Source organism: Bombus terrestris, chromosome 11 (assembly GCF_910591885.1).
Source record: "Bombus terrestris chromosome 11, iyBomTerr1.2, whole genome shotgun sequence".
NCBI lineage: Eukaryota > Metazoa > Arthropoda > Insecta > Hymenoptera > Apidae > Bombus > Bombus terrestris.
The window spans coordinates 8,133,513-8,151,517 of record NC_063279.1 but is presented as its reverse complement, the minus strand read 5'-3'; the positions used below and the strand labels follow the sequence as shown (position 1 = coordinate 8,151,517).

The window sequence follows — 18,005 nt, the reverse complement described above, 5'->3', positions numbered from 1 at the left end:
GCGAAATTGTCAACGGTAGAGCGGGACGAAAAGGAAGAGGCAAGGGAAGCGGAGAAAGGTGTTTTCGATCGGGCACCTCCCAACGACCTGGAAAATCGTCGCAAGAAAACCTCGCGTATGCTCTGGCCATGTGTCGAATAGACTTCGACTATTCTGCGCACCAAAGGCGCTCCAATTTCTATCTCTGTGGCGATAAATCGTAAAAATTAATAGAACGCACATTTCGTATATATTTAATGGATATTTAATTTTTGGGAAACTAAGCGGAGTTGATCGACTTCCCTTCCATGTACGAGCCATATTCTTAGAGTCGATAAATTAGAACGTGAAGGAACGCGATGGCGTTGCAAACTTCTCAAATATTTGCTTTGAAACTCACGATTATTCGTGTCAGCCGCTTGCGACAAATAAACTGATGAATACAAATCGCTTGTTTGTTTCAAAAGTTAGACGTTATCCGCGTAATTAGATGGTAAAATTGAAAACTTTACGAACCTGAGTGGATCGATCTGGCTGCTGAACTCGATGCTATAGCTCGATGCTATAGAAATTTAAATCAAGTTCGAAAAATCTGATACCAAGCAGGTAAATTTACGAATGTAAATCGCGCCTTTCTTTTTATTCTTTATTCCTTTCTTTTTTCGCGCGACTAGATAACAAAGTTGGAATAACAATAGAAGTTGATCAATTTAGTTTCTAAACACGTACGTTTCCATCGTTGGAAATAACAGCCGCGATAAATTTTAATTAAATCTCGAAAAAAATCTGCCATATATGTATCTAAAGTTTTACTCGAAAAGCAGAAAGAAATTTCGCAAATATTATATAACATTTTTCTTCGAATTTATTTCTTCGAATTCCTATCGACATATGGCAAAGTGAAAAATAGACAGGACGTTTTTTTTCGGATTGCTTAAGAACGTACTCGCGATTTCTCGCGAGGAAATCGAGCGTGTCGAGGCGATCTCCTCGCGATCATAGCCGCAGGCCATTAAAGCCAGACTCCTAGGAGTCCTGGACTCTCTATCCATGCCAGCGATACTATCTCGCCGCCGGTCTAGAACTCGTGCTCCTTTCCTCATAGGCTAGGCGTGGTACATGACGAACAACCGTGAACCGAGGCATGCTGCACGTGCGTACCTACCAATGAAACCGGTCTCCCGGTGCTCAAAAAACTCGACAATACTCCCGTACATCGTTTAGTGCGCGGGTCGCCCGGCTAGAGCCATGAATATTCGCCGGCAGAAACAATCCGATGAAAATTGTTCGCTAAAAGCTACAACGGTCGTTCGTCGAGCGACGAACTAGAACAGAGGACTCGTAATAATTCGAATAGACTTTGAATAGAATTTGAATCTAATAATTCCAAGTACTTCGATTCTTCTCAAGGCGCTTCCTCTCGAAGGAAATCGCGAACGAAATTGCGAAGATTCGTAGGTTTTCCAAAAGATTCCAAAGATTTTTCTGCGGATTATTTGGAATTAAGGGTACGACGTTATAGGTTTTCGCTAAAAGTCGAATCGTAGATTTTTAAACAGCAAGAAGCCCGCGTAAAATGTCTGTATTTCCGTTCGCGATCTCGCGCGAAGAATCGACGAAATTCCACGCGAACGTGGAACAGCTGCTACGAAATTTCTATCTAAAACCTAACGCGAAGAATCGACGCGACGTCGTATCGACTCGTACGAGGTTTTTGTAAAAGTTGAAGCTTCTCGAAAATCCCGCAAATCCGATATAAACATCGTCTAAATAAAAAAGTAAAGAGAAAATCGGTCGTTCGGCAATTTCCAGCGATATCCAATTAGATCTCAAAAGACCGTGCTCCAGCGGGTTAACAAACCTCGAGAGACTGCAAAAGCTCAGTTTAATATGGCGGAACGGTTATAATCTGCGACATAATTTTCGCAAATGCCCCAAGGGACGTCGATCGAACGTAAGCCCGTGGTAAATGTTAATTGCCCGTTGGTCGGATAACGGCGGCGCGAATAAAGCATCGGATCGGTTCGGTGGTCAGGTGAATCGGCTGTGCCAACAGCCATCGTATGACAAGGCGAAGGAAACGGATGGCACTTCACGGACCCATTAGATATACACCGGCGATTGGACAGACCCGATAACATCCTTCCCTCCGCGATCTGCCCTTTCTTTCTTCCCTTCGGGATCCCATTTGAATAACAGGAGGAGAAAGAAGTCACGAGAACCCGTGAAGACTCGCGTGGAATCCCGGGGTCAAGTCGCCACCGAACGCGCAGCACCGAAGATAACACGGACCATTCTTCTCTTCGTTTTCTCTTATTTAACGTGCTTGTACCGGAGGTTAGCTTTAGGTTAAGCTTCAGTTACGTTCGAGCGTACAAGTTGTCGAATTTTCTTCGACCCTCCAACGTTCGCCGTATCTTCGAGCTTCCCGCTGCGGTCGGTACGCGCTGATTTCGTCATCGAACCAATTCTCGCGTGCCTTCCCGCTATTTCGACGTTTCGATACTTTAGCAACAAGGAACTAATACAACGATACAATATTTATACACACGGTGGCTCATAAGTGGCCTTCCCATTTAAAAGTTGCGTCGCTTTTTCTTCGTTACACGTCGCAATGTAAATTTTCACTTCAAATTTATGGATTATCCTCGGCTCGCCGTGATAATTACAGATGTCGCCGATTTACATTTCACGGCGTACGATCTCGAGAGTGAAAGGGTCGAAATGCAGGATAGTTTACTGGAATAAATATTAATGCAAAGGTTAATAAATATGAAAATGCAGGGAACGTTTCTTCGATTGGAAAGTGGAACACGGTCGTTAATTTCCGAAGAACCGATTCATTCGGTCGATTTCCATTATCTCGTTCGAGGTTAATCACTGGCCGCGTTCGTGTCTGTCATTCGGGCCAGTTTTTGCTCGCGAGCTGATCGAACTACGCGACACGACGCAAGGTGATTGGAAGTTGGCTAATTAAAGCCAGCTTTTACGCCGACCGCGTATAAACTGTTATGCGTTACTCGAAGATGGATGATGTTATTAGCATACAGGATGGAGCTATCGCCTTGACGGTTTCAGTAATGGTTTTCTTCATACAGTGTCGTGTTCCCTCACTCGTCGCATAAATTTCGAGATCCATCGATTCCGCCTCGAGTTAATGAAGGAAACGACCGCCACTCAGCGATACTCGCTGATACAATTCAACGATAATTTTATCCTTTACGATAATTAGCTCTCGCTAAAATTCCGTTTGTTCGAGGCAGAAAGTTCCGGTAAACGCCGGATTCAACGAACTTTCGCTCGTTGGATCCACCACTTACGCATTTGAACGTGCATTTCAAAAAGTATATAAATTATATTACTTGTCCAACAAGTTCATAGAATAAATGAAATTTCACTTCACGGGAATTAACGTAATCTGAGCTGTCCAGAAGCCTGAATCAACCCCATACGCTGATGAACCTTATAAACCAAAATCTATGGAAGATTGGCAATTAGAAACACGACATTTTTTAATTTGCCTTACGATAAATAAATTTGTGACTTCTGTATTGTGACTCTTTAAATTTAGCTTCTGAGAAAGTACTAGTGCCCCCTGACAAGTTCGTACAAATGGAATTCCAGCTTGTTTCTTCTTTTACGCTATGCAGTGTCGCGAACGTCAACTAAAGAAATCCAAATATTTCAAAAACACACCACTTGGAGTAACGCGTAACGAGCAATAAGATAAAAATTTCCATCGGACGAGAGGAAAGCGGCAAACCGAAACTCCAAAGAACGCGTAACGTGTTCCAAACGATGCACACCCCTGTAGTTTTGAACGGTCGTCAACGAGACGCGAAACCTCTTCATCAAAAACTGTTTCGGCGAGAGAAGGAAGAAAATGGGAAAGAAGAAGAAAGAGGGAAGACAGCACCTGGCTGTCGATCGGTTTTAATTATTCGCGAGCCACCCGGCTGTGCAATCCCTGGGATCTCGAGAAATCGCAGAACGGGCGGTCCGGCTCGACCTGACGTTAGCTGCAGATCGCCGGCCAAGATTGCGCCTGGCCCGCTCCCCTGACTAATTACATTCCGAAGGTTTGCTTCGAAGGGGGTTGATGCGTGCTCTCCGCTCCCCCAGGGAAACCGATTATACCATCCATACGATCCTATATCCAATTACGTAGCGACGATTGCCAGCGATCCAGAGATAAAATCACCGACTTGATTGGCCAGTTCCACGACCCGGCCTTCTACCTTCTTCCCCTTATCGTCATCCCTCTGAACCAGACAGGGGAATTTTCGGTCCCATTGCTTCGATTAGTAGCGATCGATGGTAGGAGCACGGGAAAGTCGTAAAATCGGTGTCAGGTAATACGTGCGTCGGACCTTTGGTACGGGAATGGAGAGAAATTTGAGGGAACCTGGACTTGGAAACTCGATTTGGGCTGCGTTAAGCGTGCCTTGAATCTTCTTTAAGGGTCTTTTGCTTTTTCCTTGATCGAATCAAGACTGCTCGCTCTTAAAATTCTCCTCGCTGATCTGCTCGCTTTTTCTGCTTCTTCGCAGTTGTACCTCTTCAGGTTTTTCGGAATGCTTTATTTATAAGACGCGTGCGATACACGAAAGGTAACGGGACTGTATGGAATACTAAAAGACAAACTATCTATATATTGTAACCCTGCAGGGTTACCCGAATTTTTATATTCCAGTCTCGTTGTTGCTTCAACGAACGAGAAGATATTTTTAGGAAACCTTTGGAGTAAGGTTGGAACAGAGACATTCCTGTGTAATGATAACGATTCTTTCGTGTTTCTTTCCTTTTCGTACTTAAGAAACTTTTCAGTAATAGCAAAACGTGACTGGGTCAGAAATGAGCAGAAGAACATCCACTTTGGGTCATATAGAACCGAGGAGAACATGATCATTTTATTAGCCATAGTTACCCTGTTATATATATCCTATGGTATATAGAACAACCAATCATGAGAAACTAAATTGGAAGAGTTAAATTGTCCTAATTAACACACCCTTACAAGTCGTTCTTCATAAGCTTCGAAGATTACTAATTCCTACGGAATTTTTCCAACAAACATAATTTACACACAGCTAGAAACTCGCTAATTAACAACGGCAGGAAACAAATGTTCACCCAACAGGCCGATAAAAATCGACAAACCCTCGGAACGTCGTAAGAATCGAAATCAGAACAAGCAAAGCGCATTAAACGACCAACGAACATAAATCCTTTCAACATTTCCATCCACCTGAAAACTGTTCCAACAGAGATCTCGAAGATCCTAATGGATTCGTCGAACGGCGTGAAACATCGTTTAACGCTCCATCGGCTTACTGCGTGATTAAGAGATCGACGAAAATCGGATGGCGAACAAAAGAGCAAAGGGGCGAGGCGCAGAAAAACGAGGAAAAAGAGGCTGGCCGAGCAGATCGGTATTAACGAGATGAAATATAGATCGTCGTGTAAACGGCAGCCGGTCGTAAGGGCGTTAATTAGCGGTGAACGAGTCCCAATCCGGAAACCGGTAATCGAACGACCGTGAACGGGCCGGATCGAGACGTCTTCCGAGCCCTCGAGTGCCAGAGCTCGTAAAACGAGGCCCCAAATGACACTGTTGCTAATATCTGATGGAGTGTGGGTGGCTGCCGGTTGGTATATTAGGACTAATGAACAGATTAGAGGCCCCGATATCGCTCGACGAACCTAACCGCGCGGATACGCGCGACTTCGTACCGCAGGAACGAAGCAACGCGCGTCGAGAAACGAAGAAACTTGGATGAAAAGCTCCTGTCGCTAGGATATCATTAATTTCGTATCGTTTATTACGTTAACCTGTTCAACGAGGAATTTGTGACAACGACCATACTCAAGTCCACGCCATTCTGACACTACCTGACGGCGAATCGTTAGGTTTTGACATGACCTTTGCACATGGCCCAACATTACACTTTCTCCATTACGTAGGGCAATCAGGATCCTCCCCTTGTCCCTCAACACCTACAAACGCAACGTATAAAAACTGCAAGCATTCGACCACGAGACTAGTCTTGAGTCTTGAGTCTTGTGTGCAGTTTGGCCGTGATTTGAACGACTATTTTAACTTCGCTACTTCATTGTAATATTATGCTTGATTATTTTCGTAAATAAAAGGCTACAAAATTATAAAAGCACAATCAAGTTAAGTTATTGTTGACCTGCTCCTTTTTTATCGTTAATTTTACGTGACAGATCCGTCGCTCGAATTCCTAATGCCTGGTGTATAGCGTGCTGTGGATAATTATAAAGTCAATTATATTTCCTGCGCGTTATTTCATCGAGAAAGAATTCCGAGAAATCATCGATCGTGTCTGGATATGTCAAGAGGAATTTTTATCGCAATGGGTAAATTAAACGATATAGGATATCAGCGGATGTTACGTTACGGTGAATTATTGCCTCACGTAACTGAGGTAGAAGACTAAAAGACATTTGGACTACGATTTTATGAAATACATGTAAAGGAATTGGTGTAATTGTAAGGTTGCGATAAGCCATTGGTTCGTTCTTAACGAGTTAATACGATATTCACATACGTAGAAATTAAAACTGATTTAAATTGAATGGATCTGTCGTGAAGTTTCTGATTAAGGAATGATCCAATCGATCAAAGAACACGGTTTCGAGGTTCAACGTTAGAAAATACGATGGAAAGTTGCGTTTCGAGAAATACGAGAAATGCTGAGAGATTTTCAACGATGCGATCGCTTTTATGGAGAAAAATTTCAAATATTCCGTCACGTTGCGCTCCATTACGCGCCACGTAAGAGAAATCTTTACGCGAGACAGCCAATAAAATCGCAAGGACTGAACGAGGAAGAAGCAACCTGGCAGGAAGGAATTCCTCTGATCTCCGCTACAGCATCGATAGCAAACGTGCGCCGCTATCCGCTGGAATATTAATGAACGATAATTGCGGACAAGCGGCGTCAATTTGCATGCGTGTCCACGTGCTGGTCGAACGACGGTCGTCGATATCCGTGAGCCGAACAAAAACGGTTAAAATGAACAGAGAAAATAAGGCGAGGGGCAAGAAATTAAGCAGAAAACGAGCGGCTAGAATCGCAAGACTCCTGCACCGGATGCGCTCTTGCAAAAGGAACATTTCGCCGCGAGATATAAGGCCTCGGGTATAATAATATCGAAGTAATGGAGGCAACGTACGTGGCGGAGGAACCGGCCGCCTCCCCACCCGGCAAAGGATACGCGTGTTTTCCATGGTGCGGCTATGGGGGCCGTCATGGGGTCACGAGCACGTCTTCGAACTGGCCGTGGTCACGCCGCGAAGTACTCGAAACTTCGCTTCACCTGTTCTCCACTGGCCGCCGCCTTGCTCCTTTCGTTTCGTTTTAATACGATTACAACGATACAGTCGTATCTATAGCATAATGCGATTAAGCGATAAATAATTAAATACAAGTTGTTAATACGAGCGATAGATCATTGACAATATAATCGTAGAATAGGTGATAGCAGAGACTATACGTTTGACTCGCACGAAGCGCTCTTTTATAGCGCAGTTGGCGAGAGATAAATAGGCGGAAGAAGCGGTCGACAGATTTTTGCGAAGAACGCGAACGAACGCAGCTCGAATAGACATCGCATTTTCTTTCTATCCTGTGTTTCATAGATACACGCTCCTACCTTTCTGCCTAATAAATCACATATGTACCAGTGCTTCCACTCGCGGAAGATCCTACGTTATTGTTGATCAAGTATAAATTAATTAAAGTATACAGCTACGAGCGCGCATACCGCAGCTATTAGATTTATTACGCTTTCGGTTAACTGTCAGCGTTTGATATTCTATGTTATTAGATAACATCGTTATGTTGTGTCATACGTTGCCAAAATTTTCGGCGATAAATGCATAAATGCATTGAAGAATAATAGAAAAAGCTATGGTATATTGAATTTTGGGAAATAAACGCTTCTGAGAAAAAAGAAAAAGGCAAAGAGAAGGAAGTTGTGGTATAGAAGGGTATGGAGAGCACGCGGAGAGCCGACCCTAATCGAGACACGCTTCCGGGTTTGCTTGTCAGCGGCTGCTTAGTCGGAGCAATTGTCGAGATGCGCGGATCGGCCGATTGGCCGGTAACGGCCAGTTACGCGGGGCGTTTTAACGCGCCGCCGAGTAACGGCACCAAAGATTAAATTCCTAGCCGCATGGGGAGGAAAGGTGTGGTGTCGATTGATATACGGACCCGTGAACGCGATACGCTCACACTTTGAGCGCTCTACCATTTAAAAATGGTATGGATAATAGTTGAGAGAATTTCTGAGGTTTGGCAGCTGCATGTTCGATTGAAGCTAGGAATCTGAAAAAGTTTGAAAATTCACGAACTATTGGCGAGACTAACAATTTGACGGTTTCAGAGCATTCTCAGAGAGGTTCTTGATTACAGATTCTCAGCAAGCCTGATAATCGTAGCCTGAAAATCGTAGAGCCGAGAATCCAAACATTTCATATCTCACAGCTTCAAATTCTAAGCTACGATATACGAAGCTTCCATCACTCTTTTGGTCCGATTCGATGAATACTTCTGTTGAATGTAGCCTAATCTCTTTGGGGGGGGGGGGGAGTTACCGCAACAGGTTCAAAGAAGCTTTTGTCTTTGTTATTACGTTAAATATTTTGCAAATGTCGTTTTATCCTTCGTAGTTTCGTTGAATCGTTCGACCAAGTTTTACTACAAATGGCACACTGTGATCTTCCTTGTCCATTAATTACAACAAAAACTCTCTTTCTCTGCACTCACGACGAGTTCCGTTATATAAAGTGCACAAATACGATAAAAGAAACGAGAAGCACGGTGATCCACCGATGTATAATTACGAGCCAACAACCGATCGCGACCATAGTAATCACCGCTATCGTCTTTCGTCTTTTAACTTCTATCTTACGCCAGTATGAATATATACATGCATGAATAACGCAATATGTGTCTATGTGTAGAGACGCATGATGCATACAACGCGTGTATATAAATGTTGGAATTTTGCATCGATCAGGTATCAAATACCAAAGAGTGAATGTGAGACGTACGATAATTAGCGGATAAGTAGAAGCATAAATATTATATTTCGTCAAATAGTATTCTTATTTACGTAGAAGATGTCTCTGGTCAATCATTCAGAATCCTATCCTACGTATGTGAACAAGCAAGTCTTGATTAACTAGTAATATAAGTATACTACACGATAAAAACGCGACTCCTCCTTAAAATCGAGAAATTTCTGCTTTGTGAGGAATTTCCTCCTGGTTTGGATCTCTTGTTCGAAGTGTCTGATAATACGAAGATCTGAATGTAGTAGGATCTCCTTGTATATAAATGTACATGTAAAAAAGATATACTTTATATTCATAATGTTACTGTATACAGAAAGGTACGATTTACATATATATATATGGTAACTGGTGGTACAAGCGGAAAGGGGATGATTCTACGCGAAAAAAGAAGTCGAAAATATAGAATACAAATTTTTCGTTTGAGGCTTTGTTTTCGAGAAAATCGACTTTGAATTTTCGGTCGGTACGCGTGCACTTTATCACGTCTCGTTATAACGGATCTCACTGTAGATCGTTGTCTCGATGGATATTATCGCAGTTTAAGTTTGTTTTTGCCGTAGCGGAAAATTAGGAATACATAATGAAATAATATGAAGTAATCATAAAGTTTATTATTACAAAAATTGCTGAAAATGTTGCCCATTCTGCCGAACACATACTTCTGCTCTTCTAATTAAATTTCTATGAACACTTTCTAACGTATTCGATTGTTTTAAAGCATGAAAGGCTACAATATACATATACATACCATAATATATCATAATGAATGTAACAATATTCTATATTATATTCCATTATCCTATATTAAAATATTATACATATATAATAAAAAACTGCATTTAGTCGTCCGACTAAAAGTAACGATCGCGAAATCGACGAGTGTCGACGATTTTCCTGCTGAGCTGGTCGACCGAAGTTTCGTCTGAACAAGAATGTAATCGGTTAAAACGAGACCGGATAGCCGACCAGAGTCTACTGTGTGTGGAAATGCGGCGGATCGACAGCTCGTAAGTCAGAGGCAGTTACAGAGTCTGAACTGGAATGAACGATGTAACTGTAAAAGAGAATGTCGGAGTGCCATACAGAGTCAGAGAATTTAAGGAGTCGAAAAGTTTCAGGATCTAAGGCCGTATGAACTTAAGAGAGTCAGTTGGAAGTCTGAGAACACATAGAATTGCAAAAACCAGGCATCGCGTGGTAAGGATATCATGCAAAGAACCGACGCTTCCTTGTTCGCGAAAGCCAATCTGCCTCTTATCTGCAATTCTATGCCGGGAAAAGAGCAATCTTCCGATCTAATTAGCTGTTCCGTTGGCCATTGTCGGCCAGCATTTTCCAGCGGGAACGCGCGTCGGCCTCAGTTTTCACGCAGACCAGGCAAAAGGCTCTGCGATGCACGCGGTCGTCACGGGTCACGCGAACGCAATCCCGTCGCATTCAAACAGAACAATACGTCTTCTAATTACGCCGGTGGTTCGTTAAAATCACCGAGAACACTGGCCGTACACACTGCACGAAACGTTGTTTGTCTACGCTACCGCTGAATATGGACGCTTGTTTATTTTTAATGGATCGCAGATAGAAAGATTCAGGACGACTTTATTCTTTATCAGAGCTGTCGTGCGATATCACGACAAAATTGAATTAAGTCAATATAGAATAAGATGAAGACTGACTTCTAGAAGCGTCAAGCGGTTGCATTATGCAGGAGCTGTTTTATTTTTAAAGACTCTATTACGATCCGGCTGTCAAGCTGTAAAATTGACGACTCTAATCGTAAATTATTTGAAGTTGTTTCTAATATTAAGTTCAAGTTGCATATACATTTGTAGCGGCACTCGACGTCGAACTTGTAACCGCGAACCGCTAATTGTAATCGTAATCTCTACGCAAAGTGTACACCGAGAGTATTTGTTAATAAATATAATTAACGTCAACCATACTCTAGTTTTTCTTCAGCGCATATTACAACCTATCCACCTCACATTCTATGGTCAATCGTAAAAAAGAATTTCATAAAATAAAAATCTTTTAGTCGGCTTATATCTTTGAACTAAATAAGTTGCTTCTGCGACAAATATAGCTATCGAGGGACATCAAAGTGAAAAAAGCCCAGACATATGGACTTCTTATATTCTTCCTGTTCGTAATTATTTGTCTACCCACAAGTTCGTATAAACGCAGTGCCACTGCCATTCCGAGTAAAGGAACTTCGAAATTGATCTTCGATTAAAATTTTATCTTCGTCACTGAAATTTCCGTTATTCGGAGTAAGAAGCTTGAAACGAAAAAAGAAATATTAAACGAGTCAGAGCTGGAAGCGTTTCGAGGGCATTAGCAGCGGTAAGACGCGACATGTTAATACCGCGTGCGTGATTATCGTTCCCCGGTGGACTGGCCCCGGCACCAAGAGCACTCTGGAACAGTTGTTCTTTGACCAGCGTCCGGCGATTACACGAATCGCTCTACTTCGCGGCCGAGTTCTCACGTGCGATCAAATGCCTTGAGAACTGCTTAAATGCCGGCGTGTATTTCCCAGGATCGGACCAGAACTACCCCGCGGACCGTTCTTTTCGAGTAGTGGAATTCGAGACGCGATCGCTTTCCACCCTGTAGCTTCGGTTTTTCTGCTTCAACGAAACCGGTCGTGGTTACGTCTCCCAATGAAAATCACGCTTCTGCCTTAGACTATGGTTCCAGTGGATGCGTATTTGGAAGAATCGACGTTCCGACGAGCTCGATGCGTCGATGCAATCAAACAAAAGAAAGAAAATCGCGAACGCAGATATGTCAAGGATAACGGAGCTTCTGTTTCCGTTTCGAGGAAAATGTTTCATTTTATCTGCGCGGCCAACCGATGCGCCAAACGATCGTTGCGCGTCTTTTTGTGGAGTTTGTTCGAGAAAGCTCGTCGCAGCTTTCCGGATGTCCCAAACGCCGTCACAACGTCTCCCCTTCGTCGTTATTCGAAGCCGCAGAGATGAGAAATAATTACGCGGAGCTAAATCCGGCGAACAGGGTGAGTGAGGCAACATTTTAAGTTGTTTGTTTTCAAGAAAAGCAGTTACGGCCGCTGCACGAGGAGCCCGGGAATTATCATGCAACAGAAACAGATTTTTCGACGCGTCAACCAACTCTACTCTGACGTCGATCGTTACGACTCTGCTTCCAATGACACAACCACCATACACCGACACAACGACAGTGAAGTATTTTTTGTATCGACGTCGACACTGTTATTTTTGCGACGGACTGTGCATGCGTATAGATGTTTACGAGCGTCCGCAACGCGGTCTCCGGATGTTTCATTCGTCGGAACGCCATGATTTAAGGTAACGTTCATAAGAGAAGCTTGATAATTATGAAAACTTGAAAGGCTCTATCATCCTCGAGGTGCATAAAATGCACTTCAATGCATTTGAAATTCATTTTGAAATGCATTTCAAATACCGAAAAATCTATTTCGAAGACGTAGGATCAGAGATCTGGAACATTTTGAAAGCTGCGAACGCCTTGGTAACCTTGGAAACTTCTGAGACCGTGAAAAAGGCCTTGACACAGGACGAAGGTAACTTTCTCGTTCTTCCACTAATCGCTGTTTCAACCCACGATTACTCTTCTTACGTCATCTGTTGACTGACAAGCATTGAACTTTCATCACAGCGGATCTGTCGAGCGTGAAGCACGATTTAGCGGCGATTGAGTTTCCATAGCCGCGTGAAGGAAGTGGAAAATCGGCGGATAAAGAGGAAGCGCGTGCACGGCGTGGCGGTCAAGGTCGCGTGGAAAAACCGGTCACGCCCGAGCGCAGCGGAATCGAAACGGAGGATGTATGCGATTGGCGGGGTAAGAGGAGAAGGACGCGAGAGAAGAAATTAATTGCCGCGCCTCGAGTGGCCAAGCGAGCGGCCAAGAAAAAGGGAGCGGTCGGCGCTTAATGGAGGCAATTTGACGCGGAATATCGCAGATCTCGGGAACGAGTTTAAATTAGCGGCTGGAATCGTTGCCTGTGATTGACAAGCGTACGCCCCGAGATCCGATCTGCAGCGATCGCGCGCGATGCGTTTCGTCGCACGTGAATTGCTCACGTTGAAGCTCAATTACTTTTCGGCTAACGTGTAACGAACGCGTAAAAATTATTTACAATTTCGAATCGACATCCAGACATACTGTATGTTACCACAGATTGGTAGTCGAGAAAGGAGAGGATTGGAACTTTCGGATCTGCTCTGATCGAACGAAACACCAACGGAAAGTGTTACGTTCGCGCGATTGATCTGATCGAACCTGAAAAACCAAACACGCGATATCCATCAGCCGTTGCAAAACACGAAGTTTCCACTGACAAACGTTTATTATACGTGTTCTGATTTCGATATTTGATCACTTAGAATCTGGTATGAATTTTAAGTTTAAAAATGTGAATTTAATATTTGGAGAAGATTACGTCGACGCGAAAACACGGGCCATCGATAGTGAGTTCGATATCGATATATATATATATAAGTAAACTGCCTAAGAGTTTAAACGCGGTGAGAGAAGAAGAACGATTTCGAGTGTTAGAAATAGACACGATTATAAGAAAGGGTTATTTAGAATTTTGAAGATTGACCGAAGAAGAGTGGTAGTTTAGGACGTGGAAAATCGATTCTCGATTTTCAGACTTAAGAATCGATCCCTGAATTATCCAAGTATTGAACATTATATATATATGACAATATATATTGACAAATATAATATTGACAAATATTCCAAGATTCTCAAGTAAAAGGATCAATATGTATTGATACCATATTATCAACGTTTATCGACAAATCGCGTTTTCGTCGAGTACCTTGAAATATCGACAACGTTATTTATCGATCGTCCAGGAGCATCCTTAAAGACGACGAATAAAGCGAGATGAATCGTGGATAGACCACGCGTGTCCATGTAAATTCGCATCTTTATCCACATGATTCAAAACAATGAAAGCAAAATAAACATTCTAACATACATTTTTACACCTTTCACGAGTTTCTACGAACGCGTGAAAATCCGCGATCCAGTCAGGAAATCCCTGGCAACATTCCATTGAACGAAAGAATTATCCTGTTCGAATATGCGATGTTTTGAAGAAATTGCTCGCGGTTCAACTTGCATACGATAGAACCAAGTTTTACAAGCGAGAACTTGATAATATTGCGCGTTTGAATGGCCGTGGTAGGATGAACAGAAATAGAGGGAAGTTCTGTTTCTGAAATTTCGTCATGGTCGGTTGAGTTTCGGCCCGTTAAAAGTTGCGTTATCGCGAGCAGAATAAATAGGATCGTTAGTTTTTCCGTTTCCTCGTTCTGGCCATTTTTATTTCAAAGACGAGCAACGAGGATTCGAGCGTTTAGAAGGAAATGGAGCTCGAACGGCCGGGATTGCAGAAGCGGAATGGCAACGAGGAGAAACGATTTGTAACAAAATTCGTCCGGTCGATGTCCAGTACGCGCCTCACCGGACGCACTCGTAAATAATGTTGATTTTCCGGCAGAGTAAACAGCAAGATGTAATCAACGCGATAGTTTCACGGCGGCGTGCACTCTGAAAACGATTCCCACGTTCGTAACGCGTTCCGCCTCCGGCCGTGATTTCCGCGAGATTTCGACCTAGCCGAGCCGACCACGCGTGTCTTTTTCCCGCGTGCTAATTAATCGAAGGAAGCCACCGTGAGCTGTTCCTCTTCGCGACGATTCGCGGCAACGATAATTAATTACGTTTAAAGTTGTGAAAATTCTACAAATTCGAATGTCCCGAGCTTTCGAGATTTGAACATCTGAAAATTTCGATGCTTGCGAATTTGAACGTTTGAAAATGTTGAAAATTGTAAGATAGAAAGTTTATATTACAAATGGAATATTTGGATATTTGAACGATTCGAAGGTTGGATAGTTCGAAGATTCGATAATTCGATAACTAGGGAATTCAAGCATCTATTATAAATTCGCCGTGATAATCGATAGTTCCGCTCGAATCGCTAATTTTCGCGCTCGCATCGATAGCTCCGTTATTCTGGAAACGGGGCATAATTACGCTCAAAGTTTCGCGCGTAATTGCGCCAAATACGATTTACCCACGGAACGTTTCCCTTTGCAAGTACTAAACGATCGAGCTTCGCCTAAATTTCTGCTACTATCCCACTTTACGTGTAAATCGTTCTACACGCATCTCAAACATCGATCGAACTGCCACTCTAATACAACGAGATTTAATTTCGTTCGTAAAGACCAAGGAACTCCGGCTACCCGATCCAATTACCGTTCGAAAACTTAATCGTTTCCTCGATGGAGCAAGAATCGAGATCGAGTAAAACTGCGGATTTATATATATTTATGTGACATTTGAAAATGCAAAAATATACTGGATACGTGTTCCTGATATGCAAAAGTAATAATAAAAATAAAATAATTCTCTAATACCCTTTACACTACTTAGCGAGTAAGACAAATCTCTGCTTGGGTTCCATCTGTTTTGTTGTGTCCATAAAAATATTTGACCTATTATTAATATATAAAATAAAATTCAAATAAAATAAAGATACAAATTTCCATAAAGATGCGCGATCTACGATTGCTTTCCTTCAAAATAATTCTCTTTATAAATAATTCTCTAATACTCTTTACACTACTTAGCGAATAAGACAAATCTCTGCTTATATTCCATCTGTTCAGTTGTGTCCATAAAAATATTTGACCTATTATTAGTATATAAGATAAAATTCAATTAAATAAAATAAAAAATACAAATTTCCATAAAGATCCGCCATCTACGATTGGTTTCCTTCAAAATAATTCTCTTTATAAATAATTCTCTAATACTCTTTACACTACTTAGCGAGTAAGACAAATCTCTGCTTAGATTCCATCTGTTCAGTTGTGTCCATAAAAATATTTGACCTATTATTAATGGACAAAATTAAATTAAATTAAGTAAGAAATACAAATTTCCATAAAGATCCGCCATCTACGATTGCTTTCCTTCGAACTGATTTTCTTCGTAAATAATTCTCTAATACTCTTTACACTACTTAGCGAATAAGACAAATCTCTGCTTAGATTCCATCTGTTCAGTTGTGTCCATAAAAATATTTGATCTATTATTAGTATATAAAATAAAATTCAAATAAAATAAAGATACAAATTTCCATAAAAATGCACAATCTGGCGATTGATTTCTTTTGAAATAATTTGATCGGCACCAGCTCGGCCAGGGGTCTGCGCGCAATTATAGCCCGGTGAAAAGTTCGCGCGTTGCCTGAGGAGCTTTATGAACGAGCCGGCGGTGTTTCCACGCTCATTAAAGGTTGCCTTAATTTCGTTGGCCACGGGACGACCTACGGTAGGTGAGGCGAAATTATCTTTAGACAGCCGTGTATATCTGCGGGCGATGCGGCTCTAATTAAATCCGTCGCGGATGATGTCCCACGCGCGTACCATGCAACACGCCACAAATACGGACAACGAGATCGAACGAGGAAGAGAAAAACGAAGAAGGAAACGGTTCATTGTGTAGTCTGGTAACGCGTGTCTCGACGGTGAACGTACGATTCGCCTGCTTTATTTCTGAGGAGAAACGGAGCAGCGGTGAAATTGCTTTGGATATGGTTAATAGCGTCGTGTCAATAGAATCGTGCGGTTCCGATTCTTCGTAAAAGGCGTTCGTGTCTTCGATCGTTTCATGAAACGGAATAATACAGTGGAATTTGTCGAATTTCCCTTTATTTTTCGTCTCTTTATCAGACCAACGATACCGTAACATGTTCCCAATTAGAAGACCGAGTGCTTTTTTCGTTCGACGAGCACGAGGCAAGTAGAACACTTGCAAATCAGATTTCTAAGAAGAAAGCAGCTTTTAAATTCAGTTAACAAACGCTGTTGATTAATTGAATTTTAACAAAATTGTCTTTCCACTCGATCTCCGCATCTTCTCCGTAATTTGAAAAATATCGTTTCTCAATAGCGTTTTACAAAACTTTGTCCGTGTCTAAAAAGCGTGAAAATCTGTCAACAGGTTCTTTTCCTTTTCCAACGTATCATATTAGAATACTACTTTCTTCGACACTGAAACAAGAAAACGAATGGAAACGCGCTTAATCGGAATTTTCCGAAATTACCGATTCTCGTGTCTCGATTCCACGAATCACGAGAAAGGCAGGATAAAAGAGTTTGTGGTTGCAGAATGACCTTGAGCGAAAATATAGCACGAACAGGAGATGTCGGGAGAACCGTGCGCGCGACGAAAATAATAATCGAAGGATCGCCAAATTTAGGAGCAAAAGAGGAGGCGGCAGCGATCGTTGGAGTAGCCAGCTCGTCGGCTAATTAATAGTTCCGGGAAGAGGCGCGAGGTGAAGAGAAAGGATCGCAGGATTGCGAACGACGGAGTAGGGAACGAAAGAGAGTCGGAGGACGGAATGCGGGACATGTGGCGCGCATCCGCGTGCCTCCAGCCTGCGAACAGGGTGCGATTTTCTGACGAATGCGAGAATAGCGAAATGCGAAACTGTATTCTTCTTTTTTTTATATTTGGTCGACTATTTACAATCAATTCTCTTTGAGAATTAGAAGTAAATTATTTTGGCGTGGTACTGTAACTTGGATTAGAAGAGTTTATAGTATGTTCGATTCTAGTTGAATCTAACGCTTCAATTTAAAGGGTATTGTCTTTTTAATCCGCGGATCTGGTCCGTCGCGTCAAGTAATTGGGTAACTAATTGGTTTTGGTGGTTGTTAACTCTTATATTATGTCTGTTTCTGAACTTGGATATTTCTTCTTTAACTGTGGCTATCTTAAGGTCGCGATGTATCGTTTCGTTGATAAGATACCAAGGCGCATCCATTAAGGATCTTGGAGTTTTTGATTGGTGAAATCGTACTTGTCCTTAGGTTCGTGA

The 18,005-nt window shown here is 42.3% G+C and overlaps 1 protein-coding gene across 1 annotated transcript in view; it reads right to left on the bottom strand.

The window, feature by feature from the left end:
* Nucleotides 1-18,005, bottom strand: part of LOC100648290 (fringe glycosyltransferase) — a 121,418-nt gene that overhangs the window by 28,533 nt on the left and 74,880 nt on the right. The window lies entirely within an intron of this gene.